This window comes from Dreissena polymorpha, chromosome 12, assembly GCF_020536995.1.
Source record: "Dreissena polymorpha isolate Duluth1 chromosome 12, UMN_Dpol_1.0, whole genome shotgun sequence".
Lineage (NCBI taxonomy): Eukaryota > Metazoa > Mollusca > Bivalvia > Myida > Dreissenidae > Dreissena > Dreissena polymorpha.
The window spans coordinates 31,380,622-31,395,651 of record NC_068366.1 but is presented as its reverse complement, the minus strand read 5'-3'; positions in this window follow the sequence as shown (position 1 = coordinate 31,395,651).

Genomic DNA, 15,030 nt, shown 5'->3' with positions numbered 1-15,030 from the left:
ACAGATTTTACTAATGTTATAGCCTATAGAAGATGTAATGTTCAATGTTGGAAAACAAACATACCTGTATTTGATTATATTGTGTTTTAGGTTAATACTTATATCAATAATTTCAATAAGTCAACTTTCAATTTGGCTTTGTTGACGCCATCACATCCACATTTCAGTGATGCGTTGAAACATGTGCACTTAGCGTAACTTCTACAAAAGATGTTTTAATTTCATTCATCATGAACAGTTGATAATAGTTTTTTAAAAAGCGTCTAATTCCTCTAAACGATCTGACCATGTGGTGTATCTGGTATTGTTTCTGAGTTCATTGTCGATGCATCCGCATTGTTCTATATTCTTGCTTGATTATTTGCTTTTGCAAAAAAGCTAGTTAATAGGTACATTAACAACTCCATCATTTTACATTTATTATCAATCAATTTTAAGAAGAAAAAGATCATAGTGCTTCATTGTGTGTGTTAACATGTGTGTATTGAACAACATATTTTAGTTATTTAAAAATGTATGCACAATGAGTTCCGTTCTTTGCAAATAAATGTCATTGTTTATTATCATTTTATTATATTTTTAATCTTGAAAATGCTTTTCAAAACGAGCTTCTAATGATCGACCGGTCTGGCCAACATTTTGATAATTTAATAAATAAGGATTCCAAGATAGTCGATACACAATGTTGCTGAAATAACAAGAAATATTTCCTTTGTTTTGGACAGAAAATATGCGCAGCATTTATTGTGAAGTATTGTCAACAACACGTGTTAATAGTAAGATACCGATGTCACATTTTTAAGAGATAAGGCATCAATGATTTAAGAACCTCTCATATAATTATAATTTGTGCGAAGAAAATTTATTTTAAATGTTGGATTATAATAAAATAACTGCTTATACTATTTGAATATTTGCAATTTACACAGAATATGTTTTCTAAATGAAACATAAATACTTCAGGGTGTTTTTTATACGACATATAACGTAACGTCAAAGAAACCACCAAGCTATCAGTTATATTGATAATTATAGCGATACACGTCTGCTTCATGTGAATGAAAGGTCTGTCAATAATAAGCACAGCTCGCAGTACTCACATATGTTTTAAGCATCATATAAATAGAAACTGTATGAACATATACGTGCATAAAATATGTTAAACAAGGTAACCGTGTCACGATAGGATGTTATTCCAGTGCTGACAGACTTTAAATACTGGAAATATGAAAAAATGGAACAGATATATGAAAAACTGCACCCAAAAAGCACAAAACAAACTGTTAAGAAATTTAAACTTATCAAAATGAAAATCCATCCGCATAATCAGACTACGAAGTCTTTAATTTAAAGTGACCAAAAATCATATAATTATATGTAGAAACAAAACAAAAACACATGACTAACACAATTACCAAGTTATACAATATGGTCATCTCAGTGGAATGCTCAATCCAAAGCGATGGGGATTTAATTGTGTTTAATTGTGCCCAAATTTCCTACTTTTCCCAGATATATTCACAAACAATTTACGTATAAATAAATATAAACCTAATTCATAGCATTGCAACTCAATAAACTTGTTTCTAAAAGGTAAATACGCTTTAATTTATTTACTATATAATAACTAAGGTAATAACCATATCAACAGACCTGTAACTTTCTGAGGCACACAAAGGAAAGAAAACACATTATCCATCGAATACCAATTCCTAATTCCTTGGTGATTCAAAGTTTCAAACCTTTTTGTTTAATGTTTTCAGTTCATTCTTTGACGTAAATTCAACTATTCTCCAGTGGCTATCAACGTGTCATTCGTTGACAACTCGTTGATTGTTTTTGTGAAAAAATGAGTGCATACATAACCAACTAAATTCGTTTTCTTTTCTTAAAAACAAAAACAACCAACTTACAACTGTTCAAAAAGTATAAATGACATCTGGGTCTCGGTTAAAACATCCACCTCTCATAAAAATAAACCTGTTTTAAATTGCATTCATTCTTGCTCATATATTTGTGCAATAGTTTTCAATGAACGTTTCAACGATTTCAACTAAAATTAATATAAGTATAAACAAAACGTAATGTCATATTATTTGGAAACCTGTGTTCAATTTCACATATGAGTATAATTTGACATTTTCAACATGAACAATTATCCAATTACATTCCGAAAAGACCATGTCTATTTTTAGAAAAGCAAGTCCTTTAGTCCGGTTCTATTTGTAATTTAATTATTTTTACCGATGCCTAATATTTGATATGTGTATGGTGTTCATGAGATTGCAAACCATTGTTCCAATATCATTTATATTTTAACATCATATGTAACGTAGCAGCTTTAAACTTGCTTTTGCTTTTGCTACCATGGATACTATATAATCTTGAATTTTAAAGCCGATTTTAAAGTAATAAACACACATTTATTTCTATTTGTTCAAATCATATGAATTGATTACTTTAACAATATTGGGGTTTTTAATGTAGTAATTTTATCCCAACCACATTTTATTTTACAAAATATACAAATAAATTCGTATGCGCCTGCATATATGTCAAAAGCTAACTATCTCAGCATGATTCGATGATCCGTTTAGTCCAAAAGTTCAAATCACCATATAATTAAAAAATATTGCATTTCCAGTCTTCACTAAGAATTAATGTTAACACATGAATAGTCGAATCATAATTCATGCGAATGTGTATCTGGTAGTTTTACACAGTCTTTATAAAGAAATTTATTTTCCTTCGCATACTTTTGACACCATTTTTAAAGAAAAACATATTTGTTAAACTGTCAAATATATAACGAATACCAATTGAGATGTCAAAAAGTGCACTTTATTGATCTTGACCTAATGAAGCGATTACATTGGCTTTACCAGTGGGATTTGGCATAAACTTACGCAAGTGTTATTCAGAAACACATACCATCGACCATGACAAGTAAGCAACTTTCTTCCAGAGGGACTGTTACTGCTTAATATATCTTCCACTTCTTATCGGTATATAGGGATATCTTTAAACATCTTCTACTCTTTAACCGTCAGGCACAGTGTTTTGGTATTTATTTTGTTACATTGTTAAGTGGTTCCCTTACAAGGTATTTCATTTCATGCCCAGAGTTATATCATTCGTCACTCCAATGTTATCACCGTATCTTTATATGTATATAGTGAACTCTTAACAAATAATTTCTTATTTAATCTCAAGGCCCAGATGTTTGGTATATTAATGTAATATGATGATCGCCTACCAAATGGTTTTCAAGAAATACCCCTGGTATAACATTTTACCACGCCCTGTAATAGTTGATCCTTCAGATGTATACAGTAAACTTTTCTCTAAAACAACAATTACCAGAAGATAAGTATATGTATTTTACTTCATACTATTTTCTCTACCAAGTGTGTTCCAGTCATGACCGCGGGATCTAAATTGGTCCGCCCTGTAGGAACTTGTTTCTCTTGTATGTATATATTGAAAAGTTAAAACAAATCTCACAAAATGATAAGAGCCGAAGTAATTATTTTAGTTACAAATAGTGTTCTTATTAGTTTATTCAAATAATGCTTTTGGGTCCATTACTTGCAATACCCCTAGGGGTTACATTATGACTTTAGATAAAAAACTTTACTCTATTTAAAAATGCATGCTTATGTTATGTTGTAGTTTCATTTTTTTGTTAGAGATTTAAGATTGATAACATGGAAAGGCAAACGTAAGACGAGTAGTACAATAAGTTGCTGTCTTCTTAGTATGTTTACTGGTTTTCGTTGTCGTTTGGTGATATTACACGTTTATAATTTTATAATGGGTTGGGCAATAGCTTTCCTTATGCTAGTTGATTTTTTGAATACTCCCCAAATTATTGAATATGATGAATAACATTATTTAATATTAATCAATAAAACATTTGTGTTGTAATTTTATTCGTTCATGAAATACAATTTTAAAATTGACATCCACATAACAAATGTCAACAATAAACGTAATCACCCAACAACAAAAGTTTAATGCGATGTGTTTTTTAATGACCGCACCCCCCGCCCTCTAGTACAAGTAATAACTGTGAAAGACCATGCGTTGGTTATCTGAAAATTAAGTGGTTTGATAGGTCGTGCAATATTTATTGGGAGAAGAGATTATGTTATTATTGAATTTTTGAAACATTCTGCAGAATATGCCAATTTCGATTTCATTTGAACTCATTATCTGTCTGAATAGGTACAATTGAGTGTGATCGATTATACACTCGCTTGATTTAAGATTAGTTTTTGGGTAAGTGTTACTACCGCAAGCCGGTTTGAACGTTAAATTATTTGCGTTAACCGTTTTAAGTCGGCGATCCCAGTCTTGATATTGTATGATTATAAGTGATATTCTGTTGTAAAAGTTGGGATAATTGGTCTTCGGATTCTGAAATTTAATTGTCAGGCATCGATAATTTGTAAATACAAGGACAAACAAAGGAAATATGTGGGTATTAATATTGATTTACTTGTTATTTCTCTCTCATTGATCAAAATAAGCACAAGTCCAAAAACCAGTATTTGGAGCAATACTTGTTCAGATTTATAATTTCATATACGCAAGCTTGTAACATTGTGACGGTCTTAACAATTAAGGCTTGTTTGATCGGACTTCTTTATTCAATGACACATCTCTTGATAGGAACCTGGTCAATGTCCAGCCTAACGCCGCTTATGGGCAAGGTACCGATCCAATATGGCTGGATGAGGTGGAGTGTAATGGTGCCGAGACGAGTTTGTTTAACTGCCGAGCAAGCTGGCGTAACCACAACTGCGGTCATCACGAAGATGTCGGAGTGGATTGTGACGATCGTGAGCATTCTGTGATATATTTTTTATTATTTGTTCTTTTATCCAGTACAAACATATTAGAATATGCAATTTGTATAAGTTTTAGCTTGAAGCCCCCCCCCACTTTAACAATATTTATATTATCAATCGATTGCCTATTGTATGTATGAAATTATCATGGACATGAATATGGAGCCAAAATGTTAAAATTTTACCCAAATTATTTTACAGAGCATGTTCTCCTTAAATGAAAATTTACAAAAGCAGCGCACGTTAGACATTAACTTATGTAGCTGATATTTAGGAATGATATCCACTGCTTTGCGTTTAAAAATATGTATAATGGTTATTTTTATAAATTTAAATTTGAACTTTAACAATAGACCATCGACGTCAATATACGCAACGAAAAAGCATAATGAAGTAAGGTATAATTTATGTAAAGAGTTTGGGACGATTGTGACAAGAATGAGGAATTATGTTGCAGCTATGTCGCTTTATCGTATAATAACGACGATAAGCTTACTAACTCTCGTACGTTATCGAGCACATATATGTTTATCGCTCTTAGGAAATGTGTTTGTTGTGTATAAATACATTTCACCTTCTGAATGTTTCAGAGAAGAGATATTAACATGTGTATTTAACTGCCCAAATGTGACAATAATTGAATTATAATTGTGTAGAAACGATGAAGTAAGGAATGTGACAGTTCATTCACTGTTTATTTTAGCGAATGGCAAAAATGGAAAATGTTATATTTTCCTTAAAGTGCAGTACTCCATACAACATAGTCTCAGTAAATCTTAAAATTAAGTGGATATACTTTTACAAGAGTTATTACGTATTAGAACTGAGTCTGTAAGGACATTATGATTGAGTAAGGAATCTGGGATCTTTTGTCATTAGCTGGCATACATAATACAAATGGGAAATATATTCATATCGCATACATAATTAGTCTCTCTTTGTATTCGGTTGACCTGATTTAACTAGTTACATTAAAATTTGAAAAGACACGATGCCAAGAGCCAAGAATTGGAGCGTGTATTTATTCTTGCTATTTAAGCTAACGATACATATAAGACATGTAATAATAGTGTGTGAGCACTCTACTTTCCGTCACAATCTCGTAATATTTTTTTATTTTAAGGTATACCCAAATAATTAAGCTTGTGAAGACACGATAATACACATAGGAGGTCAGACGATTTATTAAGTGTTGTTATTAAACAAATTATACAAATGTGTATATACAGTATCGAATGTACTATCTGCAACTAGACAGACTCGATACAGGTTTTGGCATATGTTTAAAAAACTAAGAAATGTTTTTGTACAGGCATGATGCGAAGTTAAATTAACCCTGTCGTTTATTAACTCTTACCATATCAGTCGTCAATCCATTAATGCATTTACTGAGTAGCGGCTACCTGTATTCTGAATATACAACCCATGTTCAATAAAACAATTAAAAACATCAACATGTTGTTTTTTGAATTCAAATGCAACTCTTATTGTCAAATGAATTTATATTTGTTTTCTTGACAAATGCATCCGTCCCTACCGTATTTTTTCAAGCTGGTGAATAGCATATATAAATTATCAATAGTGTTTTGGTTATTTTAAAAATATCATCTGCCCATGATAGATATAGGTCTTTCCAACAGCAATGTGACATCCCTTGTAAAGTACCACAAATTAGTTAGAAAACTCATATTGTTTCCGTCAATATTACTTGAGTTTCACCCACTAAAATTATATCATCGTATTATATTGTTTATTTGTTAAGGTACGTACGTAAAAACAGGTGCGATTTAATATATTGAAGAATGACAATCCGTATTATTTTAAATCAAAACTTTAAATAACTGCAAAATTCCTGACGAATGGAAGGCAGTCTATGTGTGTGCGCTGATTACTTTTATTTTTCGAATATATTTTTGCAGTACAGTAATTTAAACTCTTTTCTTTTTCGAAAAATGAGATAATGAGATATAAATAGACCGTTTTGCAACTGCATCCAAAATAAGAAATATAGATTTGTTTAATAATGTTAAAAATTCAATTGTTCTTTTTTTTAAGTTGACTTAAAAAAAATGTACGTATCAGTCAATATAACATCATTTCAATTAATAAAATATTAATTAAATTTAAAAAGTATCTACTTTATTGCGTTATGTTGAAAACAAATATATTATTTATAAATGTCTTTTGCTCGTATAGAAATAAGACGAACGCGCTGTGTCCTCGATCCCTTTACCTCAAGTATCTATTGACAACATTATAAACAGCAACATAATGATGTATTTAGTGCCACGTGACGGTCCGCTCAAATGCGCGAAAGCGTCGCACGATAAACTATTACGTTTTCCCTACAATAACACTGATACTATTTTTAGAGTCCAAATCAATTTGAATAAAAACGATTTGTATTTAATTACATAAAAGCCTTTATTCCGCAAACGATATCTTCTCAAATAGTATTTCAATAAATAAAACAATAAAATAAAAAAGCTTTTATAAGTTTGTTTTATGGCATCAACCCATTTAAAGACTATAAATCCTACATGAAGCGTACGCAACAATGCATTGCTTCATGTAGGTTAGTTTGTACATTTAAATAAAAAACGAATTGCTTTCAAATAACGTTATCGAAAGTGAACAGCGCAAGGATAGTAACTTTTGGGAAAGGCGTTTAAAAAATTAACAACGTAAAAATAATTATACGTTAATCATAACTGGCTTAATGTGTACATGGCTTACATAGTCATGCCAAAAATAAAATTGAATAATTAAAATGTAAACAACTCGAACAAATAGTGTGTTCAATTAATAAGATAAAGACGTTATAACGAATTATTCTAAATTAATCTGCACACAGTCATTTTTGTTAAGATGTAGTTTTAAATTGAGAAGTGTTGTAGTTGTGGGTCACGAATACATATCATATTTAGTTTTTAATAGTTGTTTACGCCATATTTTATTATTCCAACTGTAGTAGGTTACCGTTTAATTTATTAAGTAATTTGAACCTTATAAACGTAATCTCATTGAAACTATTCTATGAACGTTTTCTGTCACAATAAAAACGTTGAATGAGCATTCTTGATTCATATTGCGCATATTTTTCAGCATCGATTTCAGGCACGTGTGGTGGCACATATTACAGATATGGGCAGATTGCATCTCCAAATTATCCGGCTTACTATTCAAATGGCATGACTTGTACCTACAACATATCAGGGCAGTCAAACCCCAGAGTGTGTCTGCAATTTGCTTTCTTCAGTACGGAATCTGGTTTTGACTTTGTTCGACTATATGATGGACAAACTACGACCAACTTACTTAAAAGGTATTGTAGTGTTTGAAACATGGAATTATTTCATTAAAGTCAAAACAAATAAGACAAATATGATTACGCTCTATTTACACAATAAACATATATTTGTAACAATTACTTGCTGAGGGTACATTTCAACACAATGGAAAATTTGTTTCAGTTATTCTGGTAAAACAAGTGCTTGTGTGTGTTCTTCTGGATCCTATATGACAGTCCAGTTCACCTCGGATAGCAGTAACATTGATCAAGGATTCATGGCATATTTCTATTCCGAATGTAAGTCGTTCGATGTTTATGTTGAATTAATATTTCATGACTAAGTTGAAAGTTTAGAAACATCATTAATCATACATATTTATCCTACATATATCATAATGTCATTACCCTTGTATAAACCGCGATAATTTATTATTTGTGTGTTGTCCTGTCCTTTTGAATGCAAGGGGATATAATCATTTTATGGAGTTGTTTGAATTTGAAAACTCTGTTAAGCAATGTTTTTGCATCACAGGCTGCTTAACTAATTTTTACACATTATTGGGCACCGTTATTCCCTTCAAAAATTATGTTCTTGAAAGTCGTTTCTTTACAGTTCTTCCAGAAAGTATTAAGAATGCATTGATGCGTACTAAGTTTCATTTCTTCTTCACATCAGGATGCAAAAAAACATGTGTTTTCTATCAGCATACTTAAGCATATTTTTTTATATGATAAAATACGAATAAAAAGTCTATGCATGTAATATTTGCTGGTCGGCTTATGTATTTAGTTTCGTCATAACGGAGCTTATAATAAAAGGCATGTAGGCAAATAGGTATCGAAATGTATATATCAAAAGCTGCACAAATGTAATGTGGTCTTAAGCTTCAACATTCACAGCATGATCTTTACACAATGCTATGTTTGCTTTTGATTCTTGTGTATGGACAACATCGTGAATTCGGTTCCTCTTTACGTCTGCGCTCATTTACCTGTTAGCATAAGCGATAAAACTTGATCGAATGTTAACAAAATCAAAATGTAAAATCGAACGCTGTATGGTCATTTATATAAATCACACAGCCTATTAGCGATTCTCTATTATTTCTTCTGATTAATAAACGTATAAACTTATGCTTTTTGAAAAGTTCCTAGTGTGTTTTAAATCACTGGTGATTGTTGTAGAAGTTAATATTTTGAGCTTCGGCTTTCATTCATGTCATTTTTTTATGTAAACAATCTCAATAAGTGTAGTAAACATAAGAAAAAATAAACATTGATCAAATTGACATGAATATATTTTTGATTGGAACATTACAATGTATAATTTAATTATAGCATTTATTTTTGGTCATGGTCTCGATTGAATACAAGCTAGGGGCACGTCGGGTGCACATTCTTTTTACTTTACCGCTGTTTTATTCTGTCCGAAATATCAATTACTTTTACCCAAGACAATCACACCTTTGTGGAAGACTCCAATGACCAGAACATAATTTGGTGCTTATGGGACTACATTCCCTCTTGTCGAGTGCAGTGGTCGCGGAGTGAAATCGACAGTCAAGAAATGAGCGTTAATGATTCCGCAATTATTGAGCTATTTCTATTCAAAGGGACTGTTTCTAGATACCACACAAACATGTACATGTGTACAGCAAAGAACTCGGAAAGTGCCATTCAGATCAAGAGAGAGATAACCATGAGTTTGAAAGTTTGCTTAGATATGATTTCACGTATCGCTCAAAAGATATTTGCTGTTCAAAAATAAAATAGGTTGGGAACAATATGCAAGTACAAAATTAAAATTAGAAAATAGGCAAGAAACACGGCAATACTTAAAAAACAAGTTTATTTTGTTTTGCCAATAAATGTCTGGTAATTAAAATATCTGTGCGTTTTCTAACCCGGTCCACATCTTGGCTACCAACGCACGACATGTTTCTTTTATAAAACAGGTTATCTTACATATGGACCCTCGTCAGCCTCCATATCTGTCAGAAGCCCATTGACAGTGACTGAGAACTCATCGCCGCCTACCGCCATTACTTGTTAAGCCCCGTCTGCAACCCTAGCTGCAATGCCGAATGGTTCAACGGCTCAACCAAAATACTTAGCACATTGCTTTTTAGTACACCGGTCAGTCGATACTACGCAGGATCGTACACTTGTAATGTGTCCAATGCAGTTGGATTTCGGACCACACAGCTTGATGTCATCGTTCACTGTAAGTTATTAACTTGTTGAATGTGACTTTAATATTGTTCAAAAGATACAAAGGCACGTTTATTTATTTACTATAATAAAATAAGTATGTAATTAGTATGACTTAAGCATATTTGTAAGGCTATACACCTAACAAAATACCGTTTTGATGTTTCTACTAACACGTACTAATTCTTTAAATCAAATTTTATCAACGCTGATCAGCGTATTATATATCAGGAAACATTAGGCGTAGTTACTAAATGATGAAATACCTGTAACAATACTATGTTTGCTGACATGGTGTGGTCAGTACATGTATTTATTTACTATATATCATAGCTTATTATTTAAAGCATGTTTGTCAAATATGTATCGAAATGAATATCAAAATCTACACAAATGCAATGTGGTCTTAAAATTCAACCGTCAAAGCATGATCTGTACATTATGATATGTATGCTTTTGATTCTGTTTATGGACATTATCATGTTTTTGTTATCTTTACGTCTGCCCTTATTAACCTTTTATCATAAACGATACAACATGATTGAAGTCTAAAAATCAAAATGTAAAATTGATCGAAGAATGGTTATATATGTATATGTATCTGTATATCAAAAGCACAGTTTAGATCATGACCATTTTTATCATACAATTGATCCTATGAAATAACACTTTTCATCTTTAAGTGGATAAAAATGCTCTTATTGTAAACACCTTCTCATGGATTAAACAACACAATAAATGGAGGAGTATACATACAAACATAATTAATTAAAACAACTATTAGTACTTTTTCAATCTTATGCTTTATGAACATCAACACGGCATTTCAATTGTGTCCCTATGTCTAGGCCGATACGGACATTTTGTTGCAGAAACATATATGCGTGATGAACCAAAATGAAATAACACAAAACATTTATTTGGGAATTTCAAATTTGTACATGTCTTATTTTGAAGATTTTTAAGAAAATATACGAACACTAATTTAACATGGCTGAAGTCAATTGTTTCTTTATCTGAACGTGTTTCTCATTTGCTGTTCCTAGACATATTATCGGTTTTATTTTACTTCCATTAATATCTACGAGAGTTTTGTTAGATAGCCGTGATTTTTATTAGTTAGGGTGGCTGAATTCTTACACATAACTCTTACGTTTTGGCGGGTTTTGAAGGGCGCCAACACGACAGCTAGCCAGACCTCAAAGTGTACGCACAAATTATTTTGTGTTGGCGTGCTGGCAACGTTTTTAACCGCCAACATTCCAGAACGACCAATCAGAGTAACCTAGTGTGTACTTAATCATAGTATGCGTGTTGAACAAGCAGGAACGAAATGTGTCAATTATAACATGTTTCGTTCTTGCGTTTTAATTGTGTTAAATTGGCAAAACGAAAACACGCCAAAACGAAAAAAAAAACGAGAAATGACATGATTGTCGAAAACATCAAATCAGAGGCGCCCACACGCCAAACAGAGTGTGAGTGTGAGAATTTATAAACGCAGTCCCTTCTTTAATCAAAACAACAACATTTCATTAAACAATGCAGGCATAGTTATTTATCAATGTGTATTGTTTATAAATGTTTTACAGTTTAGGTTGTATAATAAAACATAAACAGCTTTACAGAAAATTCCAACAGAAAAACACTTATTTTCATTAGATCATTTCAATGGATTTCATCTTTTTAAAATCTCAACTTAAAAATCGGCAAGGTACAACACAAACACATTTTCAGTAGTTTCGTGTTACCTTTTATTTTGACTATTAAGTTTACAAATCAGTACCATAAATGTGTTCATTACAGATGGTCCCTCGTCAAATCAATAATTCCAAAAATAACTTTTTTTGTTCACGAAACACTGAAATACTTCCCGGGTAAAACAATGACGTCAGTTTAAGCGGTTTTCCCACAAACGTCATCGATGTCATTTAGGTCGCGACGCGGCCAATATATTACACAGCCTGTGGACTCTCCTGTATTATTTATTTTTATAAATAAACGTATACACTTATATTTAATTAAAATTTCCTGCTGTGTTATTTTAAAACACACATGATTCATTGTATGAGTTAGTATTTTGAGCTTTGTCTTTCTCTCATGCCCATTTGTATGAAAATATATAATATATAAATAATGTTAACTCATCCAAAAAAACGCGCAAAATAATATCATAAATATATTTTTATTTGATACAACCAAATATTATGCTATTGTAGCAAGATTTTATTCATAATTTCGATTAAAAGCATGTTATTGTCACGTGAATTGCATATTCCTTTTGTTTAACCGATGTGTTATGTTGTGTATAATAAATCTATGTGCTTGTATTTTGACGGACCATCCGAAATATCGAATACAACTGCTCAAGAAAATCACACCTTATTGCAAGGCGCCAGACCATAACTTACAGGGTACGATTGTGACAATGTTTGCAAACATCAGTTTGAAACGTCAACTATAAACTTTTTCGGAAACATTCTTATTTGGTTTATAGAACCTGTACCTATTATTCCAACAAAAAAACAAACCACTTTAATTCGATATAGAAATTAACCAATTTATTGCCTTGCGTTTTGCTCAGTGAGAAATAATATAATGTAATAACATAATATAATATGTGAATATTTTTTACATAAAAAATACAATTTAAGATATTATCATACATGTTTTTATATGAAGCTAACAATCTTCAATCTGTCTTCTAAAAGCGTGTGCAATTATGTCTTATTAGCGTCTGTCATAGGAAACGAAACGATTAAGTTTACTCAAACCATGTCGATGCTTCTTTAATAATTAATTGTACAGCTGACAGCTCTCCCCGATGACCAGTTATCACTTACATTCATTTAATCAGTCATTTAATCTATTATAACAACTAACCTGTTACGCACGATCGATCACCAAATGCAATTCCTATTGCATTTGCCTTTTATATTTTGTATATAACGGTCAGATTGTTGCTGTTAAATAAATATCTTTGATATATATAACTGCTTTCAGGTTAGTACATTTATTGTATTTTCTTATTATTGATTATGCAATATATTGTAATTACCATTTTGCGCGTTTTTATCTACTTGCATTTGCCTTTTATATTTTGTATATGAAGGTCGGATTGTTGCTGTAAAATGAATATATTTTATATCTATAACTGCTTTCAGTTATCACTCATCAGCAATTAAGAACCCAATACTAAATAAATACATGCCGACTGTTTGGATTGCTGGCAGTGGTATGTCATTGGCCTCAGTTGACAACGTTGTGTATTAGCATACTGAAGGGCATCTAACATTACACAATTTTGATATTCCAGAGCGGACATCACTTGTGTGGACACTTTCGTTAACACACAATTATCGTGGAGGGATTGCTCTTGACCCCTACTGTGTCAATTGACAACCTCATCACGTGATCCCATTCATTCGATTTACGGGAATAGTATCGCATTATGCACATGACCCGGATATTTGATCACGTGCACCAATAGAGACTTTTCAGTTTACTCGATTGAAAAATCATTGGATAATATATCCGATACACATTTGTTTACACACGTTGTCACGTGCGTACAAAGGTTTGTTTTGATGGGCAAATCCGTAGAAACTTGGATATTTGTTTTAACTGGAGACGTCGAGTTTTAACTTAACTGTTGTGGAGAGAACCTTGTGTGCGGCGGACTAAAACGTATTTTACTTATAGTGAAATCGTCTTACATTAGATAACTGCCTAGAAACTTTGTATGTGTTTATGTGTGTACTTGCGTAGTTTTACTAAACTATAATACATATAATACATACATAATACATATCTCTCTCACCTGTATTTAATGTAAATCCTTAGAACATATAGTTTCCTCAAATCTTTCAGCTCACTTCAATAAATATAAAATACTTTATGACTTACAGCATGGCTTCAGAGAAAAGCGTTCCTGCGAAACACAACTTCTACAACTCATTGATGACCTGGCACGAAATATGACATCTGGAAAACAAACTGATCTTATATTGCTTGATTTCAGCATAGCGTTCGACATAGTGAACCATCTTAAACTTCTTTTCAAATTACAGGAACATGGTGTGGATAAAGATACTCCCTCATGGATCAAATCATTCCTTATAGGTCGTACTCAACGTGTTGCTCTAGATGGAGAATTATCATTCGAGGTACCAGTGACATCTGGGGTACCACAAGGGTCTGTGCTCGGTCCATTACTTTTTCTTCTCTACTTAAATGACTTACCTAAATCTATTAAACCTCAAGTTCGCTTATTTGCAGATGACACTGCCGTTTATCTAACAATCAACACTATGCATGACTGCCATACTCTACAAGATCTAGATAAACTAATGAAATGGGAATATCTCTGGGACATGGAGTTCAACCCAAGTAAATGCCAAGTTTTAAACATAACCAGAAATAAATCAATTTTCTCTTTTAATTACAGACTCCATGGACAAATATTAGAAACTGTTGACAATGCAAAATACTTAGGTGTGGACATCTCAAAAGACCTTTCCTGGAACACCCATATAAATAGAATTACAAATAACACTAATAAATTTCTTGGTTTTCTACGCAGGAACATACATACAAGAAATTCCAGCATTCGCCAGCTTGCATACAAGACAATAGTTAGACCACAGGTTGAATAAGCTTCTTCCGTATGGTGTC